The following is a 6,000-nucleotide window of genomic DNA, read 5'->3' as shown; positions in this document are numbered from 1 at the left end:
ATCTGTCTTTCACATCTTATTCCAGTTGCACCCTTCATCCTATTTCCTCTACCACATCACTATCCTTAAATATTTGAAGACAATTACCTGTCCTTTTTCTTGATCTGTACAAAATCCAGAAGATACTGGCTAACTTAGTAGGCTAGTTCAATGTAAACAAAACTCAATATGAGCACAAAATAGTCAAAAAGTCCTTAAGGGTTCTATTTCCCAACCATCCTCTGACTCAGTCTATGATATGTGATAAACACGTTATCTCTTCATACCCTTTCTTTCACCACCATTTAGCTAAAATAAGGGGGAGACAGATAATACCACCCTTACCTTAGTCATTTTATAAACATAAAAAGAAAGCTGGCAAAATACTTGGAGCTTTGAAACAGAAAGGGAGCATAACCAAAGTCACAGATAAACGTAGTTGACAACGGGTAACAATTAGTTCTAGCTGTGCTATAAAATCTGTGCAACCTAGGACAAAAACCCAACTTCTTTGGGCCTGTTTATCTATTTTTGCACATTATGGAGACTGATAAAAGCCAAGGAATTCATGCTACTGAAACAATAAAAAAAATTTTTTTTTACGTCTTTTGGACTATATGTAATATATCAGGCATTTTTGAATCATTTTAGTTTTGCAAATACTAAAGCTGAAAATAAGAAAGCCACAGATTGATCCAAGATGGCAGAGTAGATAAACGCTGTGCTTGCCTCATCCCGTGAACATCAAAATAACAACAGAATTATAAGACAATCAACCTGGAGAATTGTCTAAAGTCTGGCTGAACAGAAGTTTTATAACTAAGCATATAAAGGAGAAGCCACAATGACATTGGCAGGAGGGGTGGAGACGTGGAACAGGCCCCAAACCTCCAAGTGGTACATGGAAATTGGGAGGGATAGCTCAGTCACAGAGGTTCCCCCCAGAGAAGCCAGAGACCCCACTCCCATAATGGTCTCCCCAGCCCAGAGTACTGGTGCCAGGAAGAGGAGCCCCACAACACCTGGCAGTGAAAATAGTTGGGATTCCGAACGTCTCAGTGGGACAAAACGCTGTAGGAAACCCAGATGCCCTCTTAAAGTACCTGCACAGACTTGCTCACAAGCACTGACCCAGGTCTCTGGCGGAGGGACGTGACTCAGGAGACATCGGAGACATACAGGGGGCAGACTGAGGCATGTGGCTTCAGGCAAGGGCTGGAAGATACTCTCCATTTTCCCTGTGTGTGGGCCTCCTCTGGTGCAGCCAGCAGGCAGGCACCATCTTTCCTGTGTTAAGCCCGCCCCCACAGGCCAAATCTGAATGATTGGCCTGGTGAGCTCTGCTGCTCCACCCTGGAGACTCATTGAGACGCTGCCTCACCCAACTCCATGCCGTGGGAGGCTTTAGCAGCAGCTGAACCTCATGGGAGCCAGCAACTGGCAGCAGACCTCGGTGTGTCCTGGCTTTTTGCAGAGCTACCCCAGACCTGGTACTGGTGGCAGCCATCCTCAGGTCACAACATGGCCTCTCAACGTGCCTCCAGGTACAGTGCAGGCAGCGACCAACCATGGATCGCTTTGAAAAAAGTTATTTCATGAAGATGGAAACAAAGAAGCTGGGGTAGCAATACTACACCAGACAAAATAGATTTTAAAACAAAGGCTGTAACAAGAGAAAAAGAAGGACCCAGTAATCCCACTTCTGGGTCTTTATCTGAAGAAACCCAAACGCTACTTCAAGGGGACATGTGCATCCATATGTTCATTACAGCACTATTTACAGCAGCCAAGATGTGGAGGCAGCCTGGGTGTCCATCGATAGAAGAATGGATAAAGAGGAGGTGGTACATATATACAGTGGAATATTGCTCAGCCAGGGAGGGAATGGGTTCTTGCCATCTGTGGTGGCATGGATGGACCTGGAGGGTATTGTGCTGAGTGGAGTATGTCAGACAGAGAAAGACAGATGCAATGTGATTTAGCTTATATGTGGAATCTACAGAACAAAATTTACAAACAAAACAGAAACACACTCATAGATACGAAGAACATTTTGCTGAGGAGGGGTTGAAAAGGTGGGTGAAAAACGGGAAGGGATTAAGAAGTATAAATTGGTTGTTACAAAGTAGTCATGGGGATATAGGGTAGGGCACAAGGAATATAGTCAATAATTATGTAATTGTAATAACTATGTTTGCTGTCAGAAGGGTACTAGATTTATTGGGGTGATAGATGGGATAGGGGTTGAGGGACGGTGAAAAAAGTAGAGGGATTAAGAACAAACTGGTAGTTACAAAATAGTCACAGGGATGTAAAGTACAGCACAGGGAATATAGTCAATAATATGGTAGTAACTATGTATAGTGTCAGGTGGGCACTAGACTAGTCAGAGGGGTCACTTCTTAAATTATATAAATGTCTAACTACTAGGCTGTAAACCTGAAATTAATACAAAAAAACATTGAATGTTAACTGTAATTGAAAAATCAAAAAAGGGAGGGAAAAGGTGAAGGGGAATAAGAGGTCTGGATTTGCAGGTATAAAACAAGTAAGTCATGGGATGTAATGTACAACATTGGGAATATAGTCAATAATCTTGTGATAGTGTGGCAAAGTGGCAAATGGTTGCTGGATTTATGGTGATCACATCTTCATGTATATAAATGTTGAACAACTATGGCATACACCTGGAACTGATATAATGGTGTATGTTAGCTATGTTTTTTAAATAAAAATATTTTTTAAAAAGCCACAGATCATCATTTCTCTTCAAATGCTCTTAATTATGAATTTTAGCCTTTTAAAATCACCCAGTCCCCACCACACACACTAATTCCATTTGTCCTATTCATTTCCATTGGGGCTTGTACACCTACTTCCTTAGACTATGAAGGGAGCTATGGAAGAAGTTGCAATGACTACATTTACAAACACCAGCCTAATACATGCAATTTCCCTCAAAGATGGGTCAAATGTAGACTATACTGTTCAGACTGGCCAATTATTAGGTGTTCCCTGAACATATGAGCCAATGTTTATGTTCTTTCCCAAATTATTTGGGTTACTGCCAATAGAAATGATTATTTTATCCTTTAAAGGGACTTTTCTAACCACATACTCATTTCTTTAAATCCATTTGTGCAGAAACAATTTTCGAAATGTATTTTCCAAGGCAGCTCTTCCTGGTAGGAACCTGCATGTCGGAAGGTTATATCTCGGTTAAATTAACAATGTGTTAAGCACAAAGAATGAGCACTGGGTTTTGTGACAAAATAAGTATTTGTTTTTTAAAGAGTTAATGCCAATAACCTCAGTCATCTTTCACTTGGATATACAGCTTGGGCAGAAAGAGCTACATTTGACAAAGGGGTATGTGTCTCATGATTATGTTTAAGGTATGTAAGCTGTCTGACTTTTTAAAGTTTACATACCCTAAATACAATAAGGATCTTAAATGATGTTGGTAAAAATTGAGTAGAAAACTCAAATAACACATGCAGTGTATGCCAGGACTTCGAGTTCAGGCAAACTGCTGGGGAACACTAACCGCATTCAGCTCTATGTTGGTTATCACAGCAAAATACTTGTGGAAACACAGTGTTGACACCTATTACCTATTCACAAAATACAATTCATATACAGTTACGGGTACCCTAGTCTTTCCTGCTCTGCAATTTCTAGAACAATTGTAATGCAATGTAGCCTAGAAAACGGCCAACATCCATCTGACTTTCAATTCCCTCCCCCAAAACTGCAGTTAAAAGGCAAGTAAAACTTACCATCAACATCCAGCCTAAAATTTTAACCATTAAAATGATCCCCTGAATGCATCTTTGGGAAACAAACTACTGACTATAAATCAAAAGGGCTTTATTAAAAATAAGGCTGTTAAAAGAGAGAGACCACTTTGAGGTAAACAGGTGGGGCAGGTGCCATTTAAACCAAGGGATGTACAACCTGGCTGCTGGCTAGTGTTCACTGGCCAACAGCAAGAAGCTCCCTCCACCTTATTGCCTGACAAACTGCCTCTTAGCTCATAACATCACAGCACAAATCTGGACTAAGATGGTAGATTAAACCTACACTATTTAATACAATTTCTTAAAGTTCTGCTAAAATTAGAATTTAAAAAACAGAGAGAACAGGAGAGGAGACGACAGAACAAAACACGGTGACCTAGAAAGCAGATGGTAGACAGAGCTCACTTGGCTGATCTGAGAAGCCTCAGCTAATGGTGGGAAAGCTGAGACCCAACCCAATTTTCACCGCAATCCTGGGAGGCACAGAAACAGACAGTGCCAGTTAGCCCTAGAACCAAGGATAAAATGTGCAGGATGGGGCTAAAATAAAGATTACTGAGAAAGATACTTTAAGACATTAGTTCTCTAGATTTAATCCTCAACACCACACCATAGTGCAACCCTACGTATCCTAAGTGGGAGATATTTGGAGACAATCTCTGGAGAGGAAAAGAACTAAATACAGGGATTGAGTGAATATATGCATAAAGTCAGACCCTTACCCGCTAGGCCAGCCATTCTAAGATTCTTCTCCCTGGAATCTGACCAGCCCAAAAGAAAAGGACTGGAAACATTCCCCAACACAGAGCCCATCCAGATCTTCCAAAAGTGAAGTCCAAACTTGGCAAGCCTTCAAGTTTCCAAATTTTCCTATCATCTTTTTAGTTTTATGCATGAGCAGATACGTAAGGATTACCAGGGATTTGAGAACGCTCAAATATGGCAGTTAGAGATCAAAGCAAACCAACTTGGAGAAACAGAAACAACCCAAGGAGCATAAAACTATAAAACAAGTTGTTCTTGAAAGAAGAGCAAAAGACAGAGATGGGAAATGGGAAAAAAGAAAAACAGAAGGGCTGATATTTGAATAATGGGATTCTTGGAAAGGGAGAACAGAGAAAATAATTGCAAGAAATTCATTAATGAAGTAAGTCAAGAAAATTTCCCAGAACTGAAGGACACGAGTCGCTAGATTTTGAAAGCCTACTGTGTATTGGCTGTGTCCAGAACAATGTATTAAAATAGACCCACAAGGAACATCACTGTGCGATTTTAGAACACCAAAAATACAATTTCTGTAAACCTCCAGAGAGGGAGGAAAAAGGATTACATATAAAGGATGCGAGTGGCTTTGGATTCTTAACAGCAATGCTGCAAGGAAACAACAGATTAATGCCTTCAAAATTCTAAAGGGAAAAAAATATCTACAATTTAGGATCCTGGATCCACCAAACTGTCAACTGAGGCAGTGTTTTCAGATATGGAAATTACTAAAATATTTATCTCCCACACGCTTTTCTCAAGTTACTGGAGGATGTCACTCCAACAACATTAGAGAATAAAAAACAGACTAGGATATGACGTATAGAAATACAGGGGGAAAAGACCTAAGAAAGAAGAGCTAGGAATACCAGCTGTGCACCAGATCTGAGCACTGGGACCCAAGCGACAGACTGACAGACAAGTTGTCAGTTCCAAGAGTCTCACTGCTATTATCCCAACTGCCCAAGTCAGTTTGGTCCAGGTTCTTTTCTGCACTTGTCTGATTCTGACCAAACGTAGTGAAATTACTGTTCGTCCCTCCAGGCCCGCTGAATTCACCGACTGACACGGGTTGTGTATGATCTACAGGAGGGAGGCCAGCGTGAGCTGAGACACTAAAAACAGACCACCTCTTGGCCAGACATCCAGGAACCGGCTCACACAACCACCCTGACAGGTGCCCGACTATGGTGGACCCCATTTCTCAGGACTCACTCGTGACCTTGCACCCCGTCTTCTGCCAAACTGCTTTTATAAATTATCAGAGAAGGGAAAGCCAAGCTATGACCCAGAGAATCTGTTTATCTTCTCCGAAAAGCCTTGATCTAACAGTGACAATCCTGCCCTTTCCTTACACGGCTAAGCCTTGGTTTTTCCTACTCAGATTTCCAAAACCGAACAATGTATTCTTCAGCGACACATACATAAGTGGCACAGCTCTAAAAAAAAAAAAAAAAAA

Source organism: Rhinolophus sinicus, chromosome 8, assembly GCF_057876585.1.
Source record: "Rhinolophus sinicus isolate RSI-liver-muscle chromosome 8, RSI-T2T, whole genome shotgun sequence".
NCBI classification, from domain to species: Eukaryota; Metazoa; Chordata; class Mammalia; order Chiroptera; family Rhinolophidae; genus Rhinolophus; species Rhinolophus sinicus.
The sequence above is the reverse complement of the archived record's forward strand: the minus strand, read 5'-3'. Positions refer to the sequence as shown.